Raw genomic sequence first — 17,005 nt, 5'->3', positions numbered from 1 at the left:
CCATCAGCCAGAGCTACAAGACTACTACCTGTAATATCCCACATAATCCCTTCAGCCAGAGCCACCGGACTACTACCCCTAATATCCCACATCATCCCGTCAAAGCCACCGGACTACTACCCATAATATCCCACATAATCCCATCAACCAGAGCCACCAGACAACTACCGCTAATATCCCACATAATCCGGTCACAGCCGCCGGACTACTACCCCTAATATCCCACATCATCCCGTCAGCCAGAGCCACCAGAATACTACCCTTAATATCCCACATCATCCCGTCAGCCAGAGCCACCGAACTACTACCCCTAATATCCCATATCATCCCATCAGCCAGAGCCACTGGACTACTACCCCTAATATCCCACATCATCTAGTCAGCCAGAGCCACTGGACTACTCCCCTAATTTCTCACATCATCCAGTCAGCCAGAGCCACCAGACTACTAAGCTTAATATCCCACATCAACCAGTCAGCCTGGGGTCAGAACAAGAGTGCTGAGTGGAACGGTCCTAACTTCCATACCGGGGATACCTTTAAGAGAGGCCTGGCATCAGAACCAGAGCGCTGAGTGGATTTGCCCTGACTTCCATACCAATGATCCCTTTAATAGAAGCCTGTGCCAAAGCGCTGAGTGGATTTGTCCTCACTTCCATACCGGGGATCCCTTTAAGAGGGGCCTTGGGTCAGAACCAGAGCTCTGAGTGGAACGGTCCTAACTTCCATACTGTGGATCCCTTTAAGCGAGGCCTGGTATAAGAACCAAAGTGCTGAGTGGATTTGCCCTGACTTCCATACCAATGATCCTTTTAATAGAACCCTGGGGTCATAATCAGAGCACTGAGGGATTTGCCCTAACTTCCCTACAGGAAATCCCTTTAAGGGAGCCTGGGGTCATTACCAGAGCATTTGAAGGCAATTGCCCTGACCTCCATACCGGGGATCCCTTTAAGAGAGGCCTGGGGTCATAACCAAGGCACTGGATTGATTTGCCCTAACTTCCATACCAGAGATCCCTTTAAGAAAGGCCTGGGGTCAGTAGCAAAGCGCAGAGTGGATTTGCCCTATCCTCCATACCAATGATCACTTTAAGAGGCCCTGGGGTCAGAACCACAGCGCTGGATGGATTTGCTCTGACTTCCATACCAATGATCCTTTTAAGAGGGAAGATGTGCCTATGGGATGGAGGATGTGTGATATGTATATGGGCATGGGAGGGGGGGATTCATTTCTGTCATGTGCTCTGTGCTCCTTTCTGTGTGGTAGACAATGGCAGGGAGCTTATGTTCCCGGGAATGCTAGATTTCTCCCACCATGTCAGTGTCTGCTGAGGTGTTGTCAAGTGGGAAAACTTGCTCATAGCAACCAATCACAGCTCAGCTTTTTTTGACCAGCTCTGGTGAAATGAAAGATGCTTCGTGATTGGTTGGTGATACACACACACATACATACATACATATATTCAGTTTTATATATATAGAGATATAATTTTGAAAATATTATCAAAGAACAGATTTTCCTTTATAGTATTTTTATAGTATTGTAATATTTGGTCTCAAAGACAATTAGAACAAAGAATTTTTTTTTACAGAAGATGTAAGAATATGAAAGAGGCCACCAGATTGTTTGGTAAAAAGTCGAAACTCCAATATTCTGCCAGTGCCTGGGAGAAGAATTATTGGCATGAGCAGCTTAAATGAGTTGTCCACTACAACCCCTCTGCAATCACTATATTTGCCCCTTATAATGAAATGATACATTATACTCACCTTTGGTGCGAGCATCGTTTCAGCCAAGATGGAGCTTGATCTGTCCAAAACTACTGTGACATTGTTATGTCATGTGAGTCCTTCTGCCAATCACTTATATTATCATTTCCTTTGGACATAGCTGATATTCGGAGGAAGTAAGAGCTGATGCTGCTCTGACTTTATCCAGATGTTAGTTTTATCCACAGGAAGTGAGAGTGAATGCCCATGAGAGCTCATGGAGACCCAGTAGACCAGGAGCAGACATCGCTGCAATGACATCAACACCAGAGGTAAGTATACATGTTATTATTTTACATGGGAAAAATATAGTGATTGAAAAAGGGTTGTCCGAATTGTGGATAACATTTTAATTATACACCAAATGGGGTGTGTAGTTATTGCACCTTTTTTCAAGTTCTGTAATTATTTTAAAGTTTTTGAGAATTATGTTTTATGGTACAATATTCTACAGCAATATTCAAGATGGTCCAATGTATTATGTAGCATTCAGCCTATTGCAAATGGAATAGTGTTCCCTTTATTTTTTTGAGCAGTATATATATTGGCTGTGGGAACCTGAAGAATGATAACTCTGAATGGAATCTGGGGAACACATCAAACCTGCATCCAGTAGATATGTTATCTTTTCTCATCCAACACATAATGAATATTAAGTAAAGCCCCCGTTACACACTGCGATATCGCTAGCAATATCGATGTAAAGTCACTGATTTTTTGACGTTGCAGCGATATTGCTAGTGATATCGCTATGTCTGATACTTACCTCCGACCGGCTCCCCCGCTGGTTATCGCTGATCGTGCGAGAACGTCCTGGATCATTCCTCGTCGTCAGCTTCCTGCTGCGCTTCCTGTGGCGCCAACGAGCGATGCGTGGAGCCGGGCGGGAGGACGCAGGATCGCCTTGTCTGACAGGTAAGTAGCGATCCCCGTCCCCAGCGATGTCGCTAGTGAGATCTGCCTGTGTGGCAGCTCACTAGCGACCACCTAGCGATGCACCAGCGATCCTGACCGCGTCATATCGCTGATCGGGATCGCTGATGCATCGCTAGGTGTAACGGTACCCTAAGACATGTCAATGAATATAATAATGGCTAGAACTCATTAATAAATGAATGGACTTTAGCCTGGAATTCTCCATGTCAGCTACTATGGAGATTAATTTTGTTGTTTGAGAAGTTAAAAACTACAGCTTACTTTGTACTTTTTTTCAGCCCAAAATTTAAATGTATCATTGAATATTGAAACTGCTGCTACTCCCTTACTGTGCGATGGATTTGGAAAGAATTATTAGTTCTCACTATCTTCCATACATTTTATACCTGTATGATTTTTACTGGCTTAGTCTACTAATAAAATACTTAGGAATACGAGCGAGCAGCTTTTGTGCTTTGTACCATAGTTTCTGCAAATATTATGCACAAGCTCAGATAAATTTACATTTCAAATATTTTTACATGTTTTGACAGCACTTTCTACTGGAAATTGTGTATTACAAATATTTAGGAAGGCTTTCCAGTTTTAATAGATAATCTTATTTGTCTTTCTGTAAAAGTTATGCAATTTTCTAATCAGCGATGTTATCATTAGGTATCCAGAATAGCTGTAGGCATACTGAAAGTCCTTTTGCCTGCTGTGGTTGTGCTCTTGTGAAGATCATCCATTGGATGGCCTTCATAGAAGACTATGAATTTTTACAATTTGCTACAATACTATACTATTGATAACAGAACTACAAAAAACTGAGCTGTTTCAATAAGCTGGTATACGTGCTAAGTATAAGGCTATGTCCAAACTAGGCATTTTTCAGCTTTTTTATAAAAAATTTATGCAAATTGTCAGCTGCGTTTTACAGTACAGCAAAGTTTATGAGATTTCAGAAATCTCATGCACAAAGCTTGGGTTTTTGTCCTCAGTATTTTGTGTCTTGCTTGTTTTTTGCTGAATATAGCAAGTCACTTCTTTCAGCGGTTTTTCAGTGTTTTCACCCATTAAAAGTAATGGGTGGTGAAAAAACACTTTAAAACACTTTTATCTCTGCCACACATCTAAGTGGTCTGTATAACCCCTTCCCCCTTTTATGACCTCTGCTTAACTCTGTGCATTTGGCCTGGGCAGTCACACCCCACTTTCACTCACACCTGATTGTGTTTAGCTGCCCATATATTCAGCACCATGGGTCTGCTCCAGACGTAGTCAGCTCCATCAATTTCAAAATCCTATTTCAAAGTACTATTTCTAAGTACTGCTGAATTAGACTAGAATTGGACTGGAATTGACTGTAAGGTAACGGACTATAACACCACATCAATGTTTCGCCTTCTTTTTACTATCACCCCCATACTACTCTACTTCTCCCTAACTCCTGCAATCCCTCTCCTAGTAAGGAACTATTCATCTCCCCCTCCATTCTCCCCAGCCACCTAACCTTCTCCTCACAACTGTTCCTCCCCATACAATCCTTTTTCTCAAGACTTGCATGGCCACATCATGTCCTATCCTCCTCCCACCTTCTAATGCTCTGTCTACTACTCCTTATTGCTGGCGACGTATCCCCAAATCCTGGCCCTCCTCAACACATCCCTACACTCACTTCTACCACCCTGCCACGATCCTCTACACGTCTTCGTAACCATGACAACCTCATACCTATTCATCCAGCCCCCACTCCCCCAACCCCCTTACCTGGAGCCCTATGGAACGCACGCTCTGTCTGCAACAAGCTATCATTTATCCATGACCTCTTTATCACCAACAAACTCTCCATCCTCGCCATCACTGAAACCTGGCTCACTCCTTCTGACACAGCCTCTCCAGCTGCGCTTTCCTATGGCGGATTCCATCTCTCTCACACCCCTCACCCCAGCAATAAACGTGGTGGAGGAGTTGGCTTGCTCCTGTCTGATACCTGCTCCTTTACCCCAATTCCTCTGCCACCCTCCGCTACTCTTCCCTCGTTTGAGGTGCACTCCGTCCGCATCTACTCCCCCTCCAACCTCCAGCTGGCTGTCATCTACCGCCCCCCAGATCTAGCCATCTCCACCTTTCTCGACCACTTCACCACCTGGCTACTCCATTTCCTTTCTGCTGACATCCCCACCATCATCATGGGCGACTTCAACATCCCCATTGACACTTCCACCCTGGCTGCCTCTAAACTTCTATCGCTCACGGCTTCCCTTGGCCTCACTCAATGGTCCTCTGCGGTCACTCACAAAGATGGTCACACGCTGGACCTTATCTTCACCTGTCTCTGTTCCCTCACTAATCTCAATAACTCACCCCTCCCCCTGTCTGACCAAAACCTACTGACATTCTCTTCCCTCTCCTCTCCCACTGAGCAACCCCCGCTCCATGAACTCGCTCACCCTTGCAGGAATCTCAAACACCTCAATTTAGAATCACTCTCTGAATCCCTTCTCCCCCTTACAGACATAGCTTCCCTTCATGACACAGATGCTGCTGCCACTTTTTATAACACCACAATAACAGCAACACTTGATTCCGCTGCCCCCTCACGCAGAGCAAAACTCGAAGAATCAACAGGCAGCCCCGGCTGACCAGCCTGACCAAAGAACTGAGACGGGTTTCCAGGGCCGCTGAGCGGAGATGGAAGAGAACCCATTCTACTGAGCACTTCAACGCATACAAGCAGTCCCTTGCCAGCTTTAAGTCCACGCTCTCTGCCACAAAGCAAACTTACTTCGCATCTTTCATATCCTCCCTGTCTCATAACCCTAAACAGCTCTTCAACACTTTCAATTCTCTACTCCACTCCACAGCACCTCCTCCCCCTCCTCTAATCTCTGCTGAAGACTTTGCCGCCTTCTTTAAGCAGAAGATCGACACGATCAGACAAAACTTTGGCCCGCAGCCCCCAATGCCCCTCTTAACCGCTCAGCCCTGTTCTGTAAAAGCCAGCTTCTCCACCATGACAGAAGATCAGCTCTCCACCCTTCTGTCAAGATCACACCTCACCACTTGTGCCCTCGACCCACTCCCGTCCCACCTCATCCCTAACTTGGCCACAGTCCTCATCCCATCTCTAACACACCTATTCAACCTTTCAATTACAAATGGTGTCTTTCCCTCATCCTTCAAACATGCCTCAATCACACCCATCCTCAAAAAGCCCTCCCTTGACCCATCCTCTGTGTCTAACTATCGCCCGATATCTCTTCTCCCTTACGCCTCAAAACTACTGGAACAGCATGTATATCTTGAACTGTCCTCCCACCTCTCCTCCTGTTCCCTCTTTGACCGGTTATAATCTGGCTTCCGACTGCATCACTCAACTGAAACTGCCCTAACTAAAGTCACTAACGACTTACTAACCGCCAAGAGCAAGCGACACTATTCTGTCCTCCTTCTCCTGGACCTGTCCTCTGCCTTCGACACCATAGACCATTCCCTCCTGCTACAGATTCTCTCATCTCTTGGCATCACAGACTTGGCCCTATCCTGGATCTCATAATACCTAACGGACCATACATTCACTGTCTCCCTCTCACACACCACCTCCTCACCTCGCCCCCTGTCTGTCAGTGTTCCCCAAGGCTCTGTCCTAGGACCCCTACTATTCTCCATCTATACCTTCGGCTTGGGACAGCTCATAGAATCCCACGGTTTGCAGTATCACCTCTATGCCGAAGACATGCAAATCTACCTATCTGGACCCGACCTTGCCTCCTTACTGACTGACATCCCACAGTGTCTGTCTGCTATCTTAGCCTTCTTCTCTGCTCGCTTTCTCAAACTGAACATGGACAAAACAGAATTCATCATCTTTCCCCCATCTCACTCTACCCCTCCACCAGCCCTATCCATCAATGTCAACGGCTGCTCTCTTTCCCCATTCCCGCATGCCCGGTGCCTTGGGGTGATCCTCGATTCTGCGCTCTCTTTCAAACCACATATCCAAGCCCTCGCCTCCTCCTGCCTCCTCAAACTCAAAAATATTTCCCAGATCCACTCATTCCTCAACCACAAAAACACTAGTGCACGCTCTTATCATCTCCCACCTCGACTACTGCAACCTCCTACTCTCTGGCCTCTCCTCTAGCACTCTAGCACCGCTCCAGTCCATACTACACTCTGCTGCCCAACTAATCCACCTGTCTCCCCGCTATTCCCCAGCCTCCCCCTATACCAGGCCCTTCACTGGCTTCCTATTGCCCAGAGGATCCAATTCAAAACCCTAACCATGACATACAAAGCCATCCACAACCTGTCTCCTCCATACATCTGTGACATGGTCTTTAGGTACCTACCCGCACGCAACCTTCGATCTTCCCAAGATCTCCTTCTCTACTCCCCCCTTATCTCTTCTTCCCATAACCGCATACAAGACTTCTCCCGTGCTTCCCCCATACTCTGGAACTCCCTACCGCAACACATCAGACTCTCACCATCAGCAGAAACCTTCAAGAAGAACCTGAAGACCCACCTGTTCTGACAAGCCTACAGCCTGCAATGATCCTTGGTCTTCTGAACCACCGCACGACCTGCTCTACCCTCTCCTACTGTATCCTCACCCATCCCTGTAGACTGTGAGCCCTCGCGGGCAGGGTCCCCTCTCCTTATGTTCTTGTGTGTCCCTTGTCTTACACTTGTATATTACTCTTGTATATATTACACTTGTCTATATTTCCCCTTTTCACATGTAAAGCGCCATGGAATAAATGGCGCTATATAAATGCATAGTAATAATAATAATAATAAAAAATGATGTGTTTTTTTTTACCAAAACCTGATGAAATAGAATCACATTTTTCTTTTGCACTAAACTTTATCAGCATGCACAAGAGAGACATGTAGCAAAACAAAAAACGAAGCAAAAAACGCAAGAAAAAACAAGCAAAGCCTGTTTTTTGAGTCAAGTTTCATTCACACTGGGGCCATTAAATAGACACAACCCAAGATAAAAAACGAGCATATACCCTACAGCAAGTAAATCAGTAAATGGTAATAGTATAAGTAAATAATATATGGCACCTAGACAATGATATTTTGATAAAAAGCATAAAAGCCATCCCACCATGATGAGGTGTACCCATCGGGACAGTCCTAAAGTGCACCTGTCACCTGTTTTGGCCACTATAAGATGTGGGCGCTGCCTTTCAGGGCTTATTTACAGTATTCTATAATGCTGTAGATAAGCCCCCGGTCTGACATGTAAGATAAGAAAAAAAAGTTTAATTATATTCACCCAGGGGAAAGTCCGGTCCGATGGGTGTCACATGTCCAAGTCCGTCGCCTCCCATCTTCTTGCGACGCCATCCTCCTGCTTGCTTCTTCGCTCCTGACATCGCACTTCTGCGAAGGCGTACTTCTCTGCCCTGTTGAGGGCAGAGCAAAGTACTGCAGTGCGCAGGCACTGGACCTCTCTGACCTTTCCCGGCGCCTGTGCACTGTAGTACTTTGCTCTGCCCTCAACAGGGCAGAGAAGTACGCCTCCATAGTAGTGCAATGCCGAGAGCGAGGAAGAAAGCAGGATTGCGGTGTCCCAAGAAGATGGGAGGCGCCGGACCAGGACCTGCGACACCCATCGGACTGGACCACATCAGATCGCCCCCCCTGGGTGAGTATAATAAAACATATTTCTTATCTTTCAGGTTGGACCGGGGACTTATCTATAGCATTATAGAATGCAGTAGATAGGCCCTGAAGGCATCTTATAGCGGCCAAAACAGGTGACAGGTTCTCTTTAATCTGTATCTAGTATTAAGACCTTAACATGTGTCAAATTACATCAATGGGAATAAGGGCAGAGCAGGACAGGGCCAGATAAACATCCCTCCATGGGAAGCTATACTAAAGAATTGCATTATATAGTAAAGAAGAATAAATAATTTCATGTGCAAGTCCCCTAAAAGAACAAAAAAACAATGTAATAAAAAATGTCTTTTAAAATATACAAATCTAATATGTAAAGCTCAATGTGTGTATGTATGTATGTATGTATATGTGTGTGTGTGTGTGTGTGTGTGTGTGGTGTGTGTGTATGTCCGGAATTGGCATCCGCACCGTCGCAGCTACAGCCACAAAATTTGGCACAGTCACACGTCTGGACCCTGAGAGCATCCTAAGCTATGTTGTGAGGTGAAATTTTAACCCCGCGCATTCCAATTCACCAGCAATTTTTCCCCTATCTACATAATGGGGAAAAAGTGTGTATGTATCAAGCCCCGCCCCTCATTATGATGTCATAATGGTTGCCATGGCGACGCTGATGTCATCATAGGTTGCAAGCCCCGCCGCTCATTATGATGTCATTATGGTTGACTATGGGATGGAGGATGTGTGATGGGTATATGGGCACTGGACTATGGGATGGAGGATATGTATGACGGGTATATGGGCACGGGACTATGGGATGGAGGATGTGTGATGGGTATATGGGCACTGGACTATGGGATGGCGGATATGTATTATGGGTATATGGGCACGGGACTATGGGATGGAGTATATGTATGATGGGTATATGGGCATGGGACTATGAGATGAAGGATGTGTGATGGGTATATGGGCACTCGACTATGGGATGGCGAATATGTATGATGGGTATATGGGCATGGGACTATGGGATGGAGAATATGTATGATGGGTATATGGGCATGGGACTATGGGATGGAGGATGTGTGATGGGTATATGGGAATGGGCCTATGGGATGGAGGATATGTATGATGGGTATATGGGCACGGGCCTATGGGATGGAGGATATGTATGATGGGTATATGGGCATGGGCCTATGGGATGTAGGATATGTATGATGGGTATATGGGCACGGGCCTATGGGATGGAGGATATGTATGATGGATATATGGGCACAGGCCTATGTGATGGAGGATTGGTATGATGGGTATATGGGTACGGGCCTATGGGATGGTGTATATGTATGATGGGTATATGGGCACAGGACTAAGGGATGGAGGATAATTATAATTTGTTATAACTAACCACAGTTAGTTACTATGCCCGGGCAGCGCCGGGCTCTTCAACTAGTATATACATAAATATAATATATACAGTATATGTGCTTCCTTTATTATGTGCAATAATAAAGGATTTTGGGGATATGTCAAAAGTAAAAGAAAAGTCAAAGATGCTATAGGATGTTTACAGGATGAAAATGATGAAATGGTAAGACAGGATGTTGAGAAGGCTGAACTTTTAAATTCCTATTTTGCATCTGTTTTCTCTCAGAAAGGAAATGTAACATCAACTGTTATTCACTGTCCTATTAAGGGAATAGAAGAATCCAGGATATCTATAAACAGAAAGATAGTGAGGAAACACTTAGCTAACCTAAATGAATTCAAGTCTCCAGGTTCAGATGAATTACACCCCAGAGTACTGAAGGAGATAGCAGAAGAAATTTTTGAACCCCTCTCCATAATCTTTGAAAATTCTTGGAGAACAGGAGAAGTCCCAGAAGACTGGAGAAGAGCAAATGTTGTTCCTATCTTCAAAAAGGGGAAGAATGTGGACCCAGGCAACTATAGGCTGGTGAGTCTGACTTCTATACCAGGAAAGATCTTTGAACAAATTATTAAACAACGTGTATGTCAATACCTGGATAAGAATGAAGTGATTAAACAGAGTCAGCATGGGTTTGTAACTAATAAGTCATGTCAGACTAACTTAATTTCCTTCTATGACGGTATCACTGATTGGGTGGATCAAGGAAATGCTGTAGATATAGTATTTCTTGACTTCAGCAAAGCATTTGACAAAGTCTGTCATACAATCCTTATTGAAAAAATGACTAAATATGGAATGGACAAGGCAACTGTTAGGTGGATTCATAACTGGCTTAGTGATCGGACCCAAAGAGTGGTCGTAAATGGCTGCACATCCAGAATGTCTCAAGTGGGGTACCACAGGGCTCTGTCCTGGGCCCTGTATTGTTCAACATCTTTATCAATGATTTAGATGAAGGAATTGAGGGTAAACTGATTAAATTTGCTGATCACACAAAGCTAGGAGGGATAGATAATACTAGAGAAGAGAGAGAGAGGATTCAAAAAGATTTAAATAAACTGGAGAAATGGGCAGCAACTAACAGAATGGTTTTTAACAGGGAGAAATGCAAAGTACTACATCTGGGCAATAAAAATGAAAAAAGCATATACAGAATGGGAGGAATAGGGCTAAGTGACAGCACATGTGAAAAAGACTTGGGTATACTAATAGATCACAGACTGAATATGAGTCAACAGTGTGATGCAGCAGTAAAAAAGGCAAATGCAATTCTAGGATGTATTAACAGAAGCATACAGTCTAGATCACGTGAAGTCATTATTTCCCTCTACTCCTCTTTGGTCAGACCTCATCTGGAATATTGTGTCCAGTTTTGGGCACCACATTTTAAAAAAGACATCAACAAACTGGAGCAAGATCAGAAAAGAGCGACCAGAATGGTGACCGGTCTGCAAACCCTGTCTTTTGAGGAGAGGTTGCAGGATTTGGGAATGTTTAGTTTGCACAAGAGAAGACTGAGAGGAGACTTAATAGCTGTCTTCAAATATCTAAAGGGCTGTCACATTGTAGAAGGATCAACTTTATTCTCATTTGCACAAGGAAAGACTAGAAGCAATGGAATGAAACTGAATGGGAGGAGACACAGATTAGATATTAGAAAAAACTTTTTGACAGTTAGAGTGATCAATGAGTGGAACAGGCTGCCACGAGAAGTGGTGAGTTCTCCTTCAATGGAAGTCTTCAAACAGAGGCTGGACAGACATCTGACTGGGATGATTTAGCGAATCCTGCTTTGAGCAGGGGGTTGGACCAGATGGCCCAGGAGGTCCCTTCCAACTCTACGATTCTATGATTCTATGATTCTATGATTCTCACAAAATTAGAATATCATTAGCCTGACAAACAAGATGGAAGAACTAGAAGCAGAAATAACTACAGGTAACTATGACAGTGGGAATAACTGAGACATGGTTAGATGACAGCTATGACTGGGCAGTTAAAGGGAATCTGTCACCCTTTTTTTGGCCTTGCAGCTGCCGGCATAGACATTGGGGGCTTATCTACAGCATTCTGTAATGCTGTAGATAAGCCTCTGATGTAACCTGAAAGAGAAGAAAAACACGTTTTATTAAACTCACGGAGGTGGGCGGTCCAGTCCGATGGGTGTCGCTGTCCCGTCCGGCGCCTCCCTTCTTCATGCGATGACGTCCTCTTCTCCTGTCCTGTAATGACTCTGGCGCAGGTGCACTGCTCTGCCCTGTTGAGGGCAGAGCAGAGTCCTGCAGTGCGCAGGCGTCGGGAGAGGTCTGGTGCCTGCGCACTGCTGAATTCTGCTCTGCCCTCAACAGGGCAGAGCAATGCGCCTGTGCCGGAGCCATTTCAGGACGGGAGAAGAGGACATCATCGCATGAAGAAGGGAGGTGCCAGACCGGACCGCAACATGTATCGGACCGGACCGCCCACCTCCGTGAGTATAATATAACGTGTTTTTCTTCTCTTTCAGGTTACATCGGAGGCTTATCTACAGCATTATAGAATGCTGTAGATAAGTCCCCAATGTCTATGCCGGCAGCTAATAGGGGGGAAAAAAGGGTGACAGATTCCCTTTAACTTACAGGGTTACAGTCTGTTTAGAAAGGATCGTAAAAATCGGAGAGGAGGAGGGGTTTGTCTTTATGTAAAGTCTTGTCTAAAGTCCACTTTAAGGGAAAATATTAGCGAAGGGAATGAGGATGTCGAGTCCATATTGGTCGAAATACATGGAGGGAAAAATAGTAACAAAATTCTCTTTGGGGTCTGTTGCAAACCCCCAAATATAACAGAAATCATGGAAAGTTTACTACTAAGGCAGATAGATGAAGCTGCAACCCATAATGAGGTCCTTGTTATGGGGGACTTTAACTACCCGGATATTAACTGGGAAACAGAGACCTGCGAAACCCATAAAGGCAACAGGTTTCTGCTAATAGCCAAGAATAATTATCTTTCACAATTGGTGCCGAATCCAACCAGAGGAGCAGCACTTTTAGACCTAATACTATCTAACAGACCTGACAGAATAACAAATCTGCAGGTTGTTGGGCATCTAGGAAATAGCGACCACAATATTGTACAGTTTCACTTGTCTTTCACTAGGGGGACATGTCAGGGAGTCACAAAAACACTGAACTTTAGGAAGGCAAAGTTTGACCAGCTTAGAGATGCCCTTATTCTGGTTGACTGGGACAATGTCCTCAGAAATAAGAATACAGAAAATAAATGGGAAATGTTTAAGAACATCCTGAATAGGCACTGTAAGCGGTTTATACCTTGTGGGAATAAAAGGACAAGAAATAGGAAAAACCCAATGTGAATAAACAAAAAAGTAAGAGGGGCAATTAACAGTAAAAGTAAAGCATTTAAACTACTAAAGCAGGATGGCACCGTTGAAGCTCTAAAAAACTATAAGGAGAAAAATTCTTTATCTAAAAAAATAATTAAAGCTGCCAAAAAGGAAACACAGAAGCATATTGCTAAGGAGACTAAAACTAATCCCAAGCTGTTCTTCAACTATATCAATAGTAAAAGAATCATAAGTGAAAGTGTAGGCCCATTAAAAAATTGTGAGGAAAGTATGGTTGTAGATGATGAGGAAAAAGCTAATATATTAAACACCTTCTTCTCCACGGTATTCACGGTGGAAAATGAAATGCTAGGTGTAATGCCGAGACACAAAGAAAACCCTATATTAAGGGTCACCAATCTAACCCAAGAAGAGGTGCAAAACCGGCTAAATAAGATTAAAATAGATAAGTCTCTGGGTCCGGATGGCATACACCCACGAGTACTAAGAGAACTAAGTAATGTATTAAACCATTATTTCTTATATTTAGAGACTCTATAGCGACGGGGTCTGTTCCACAGGACTGGCGCATAGCAAATGTGGTACCAATATTCAAAAAGGGCTCTAAAAGTGAACCTGGAAATTATAGGCCAGTAAGTATAACCTCTATTGTTGGTAAAATATTTGAAGGGTTTCTGAGGGATGTTATTCTGGATTATCTCAATGAGAATAACTGTTTAATGCCATATCAGCATGGGTTTATGAAGAATTGCTCCTGTCAAGCCAATCTAATCAGTTTTTATGAAGAGGTAAGCTATAGACTGGACCAAGGTGAGTCATTGGATGTGGTATATCTTGATTTTTCCAAAGCGTTTGATACAGTGCCACACAAGAGGTTGGTACACAAAATTAGAATGCTGGGTCTGGGGGAAAATGTGTGTAAATGGGTAAGTAACTGGCTTAGTGATAGAAAGCAGAGGGTGGTTATAAATGGTATATTCTCTGACTGGGCCGCTGTGACCAGTGGGGTACCGCAGGGGTCGGTGTTGGGACCTATTCTCTTCAACATATTTATTAGCGATCTGGTAGAAGGTTTGCACAGTAAAATATCGATATTTGCAGATGATACAAAACTATGAAAAGCAGTCAATACAAGAGAAGATAGTATTCTGCTACAGATGGATCTGGATAAGTTGGGAACTTGGGCCGAAAGGTGGAAGATGCAGTTTAACAATGATAAATGTAAGGTTATACACATGGGAAGAAGGAATCAATATCACCATTACACACTGAACGGTAAACCACTTGGTAAATCTAACATGGAGAAGGACTTGGGGATCCTAGTTAATGATAAACTTACCTGGAGCAGCCAGTGCCAGGCAGCGGCTGCCAAGGCAAACAGGATCATGGGGTGCATTAAAAGAAGTCTGGATACACATGATGAGAGCATTATACTGCCTCTGTACAAATCTCTGGTTACACTGCACATGGAGTACTGTGTTCAGTTTTGGGCACCGGTGCTCAGGAAGGATATAATGGAACTAGAGCAAGTACAAAGGAGGGCAACAAAATTAATAAAGGGGATGGGGGAACTACAATACCCAGAGAGATTAGCAAAATTAGGATTATTTAGTCTAGAAAAAAGACGACTGAGGGGCGATCTAATAACCATGTTTAAGCATATAAGGGGACAATACAAATATCTCTCTGAGGATCTGTTTATACCAAGGAAGGTGACGGTCACAAGGGGGCATTATCTGCGTCTGTAGGAGAAAAGGTTTTTCCACCAACATAGAAGAGGATTCTTTACTGTTAGGGCAGTGAGAATCTGGAATTCCCTGCCTGAGGAGGTGGTGATGGCGAACTCAGTCGAAGGGTTCAAGAGAGGCCTGGATGTCTTCCTGGAGCGTAACAATATTTTTTAAAAAAAAGAGAGAAGCCATCGCCGCTTAAGGATAGAACACATAGCATGAAGTGCATATGCACATAATATCTAACTGTATTCAAAATGAGATATATGGCTTCATGGGAGCGATCAAGATATGCTCAGGTACGGATTGCACTTAATGTGGTCTTGCTTTTAATGTATTTAGGAGGCCATATGGCACAGTGTTTATTAAAAATGTAGAGTAGGACCCCCCACATGAGATTGCCTTGGCGCGGCGGGGTGGCTCAATTGAATTGATCAATTTTTTTGCCAAATATCTCATTTTGAATACAGTTAGATGTTATGTGCATATGCACTTCATGCTATGCGTTCTATCCTTAAGCGGCGCTGGCTTCTCTCTTTTTTTTCGTAACAATATTGTATCTTACAGTTATTGTTAGGTTCTTTAGAAGGACGTAGATCTGGGGATTTATTCTGACAGAATTTCCTGTGCTAAGACTGTGCCGGGCTGTGCGGGACTGTGCTGGGCGCTGGCCTGTGCGAAGACTGTGCCGGGCTGTGAGGGACTGTGCTGTCCTGTGCGGGACTGTGGTGGCCTGTGCGAAGACTGTGCTGGCCTGTGCAAAGACTGTGCCGTGCTGTGCGGGACTGTGTTGGGCTTTGCAGGTACTGTGCGGGGACTATGCCGGGCTGTGTGGGACTGTGCTGGGCTTTGCAGGTACTGTGTGGGACTATGCTGGGCTGTGTGGGACTGTGCTGGGCTTTGCAGGTGCTGTGCGGGGACTATGCCGGGCTGTGTGGGACTGTGGTGGGCTGTGTAGGTACTGTGCGGGAACTGTGCCAGGCTGTGCGGATGTGTGCTGGCCTCTGCTGGGCTGTGCGTGGACTGTGCGGGGACTGTGCAAGCTGTGCCGAATATTGCGAGGCGAGAAGTGAAATACTCACCAGGCTTCGAGTACCGCATTACTCGCCGAGTACCGAATCCTAACGAGTATACTCGCTCATCCCTAAATTTCATCAAAAATTTAATTTATTTCAGTTCTTCATTACAAAAAGTGAAACTCATATATTATATAGAGTCATTAAAAATAGAGTGATCTATTTAGAGTGTTAATTTCTGTTAATATTGATGATTATGGCTTACAGCCAATGAAAACCCAAAGGTCATTATCTTAATAAATTAGAATACTTTATAACACCAGTTTGAAAAATGATTTTAAAATCCAAAATGTAATTACAAAATATCTGAATAGAAGTTTGACAATATACAAGAACTGTAAATGCTGCAGAAAAAGTCCCATTCAGATCCATATAAACTTAACAAACTTGAACTCTATGAACATACATTTAATTTTTTTTTTAGATTACAAAAGGGTATCTGTGATTAAGTACCCAAATCTAAAGAATAATGGCATAGCATGCAATGTAGGTAGTGTTAAGACCTGCCACATCTATGTTAGGCCTCTTTCACACATCAGGTTTTCGCCGTCAGGCGCGATCCGGCGCTTTTGACAGAAACCGGATCCGGCGAAATGCAATGCCGGATCCGGTTTCACCCCCATTGACTTGCATTTGCGCAGGATCGCGCCGGATGGCCATGCGTTTCATCCGGTTTTCACCGGATCCCGCAATGTGTCGCGATCCGGCGTCTGGAAAAAACGTCTACTGTAACGTTTTTTGTCTCCGGCGAAAAAGCCGGACACGCCGGATCCGGCGCGTCCGGCTTTTTCACACAATGAAAGCCTATGAGCGCCGCAATGCGCCGGATCCGGTTTTTTGGTCTGAGCATGCTCAGTAGCTCTGCCCACAAGACATATATAAAAGCAAGACAGTGGGACCCACAGCCACACCCAACATGCCACCCAAGAAAGCAACCAAGCGAAGCAGGAGAAGGCAGGAGACCACTGCAGCACCATCAGCACCACCACCACCCCAAATGGAGCAGCAAATAGAACATGCTGAGGAGGGGAGGCCAGCAGCAGATGAGAGACGGTAATTATCAAATCCCCCATTCCTCCAAACTAGGGCCATGGAATATCA

The sequence above is a fragment of the Dendrobates tinctorius genome, unplaced genomic scaffold (assembly GCF_039654945.1).
Source record: "Dendrobates tinctorius isolate UK_male_01 unplaced genomic scaffold, ASM3965494v1 ptg000111l, whole genome shotgun sequence".
NCBI lineage: Eukaryota > Metazoa > Chordata > Amphibia > Anura > Dendrobatidae > Dendrobates > Dendrobates tinctorius.
This window is presented reverse-complemented; position numbering follows the sequence as displayed.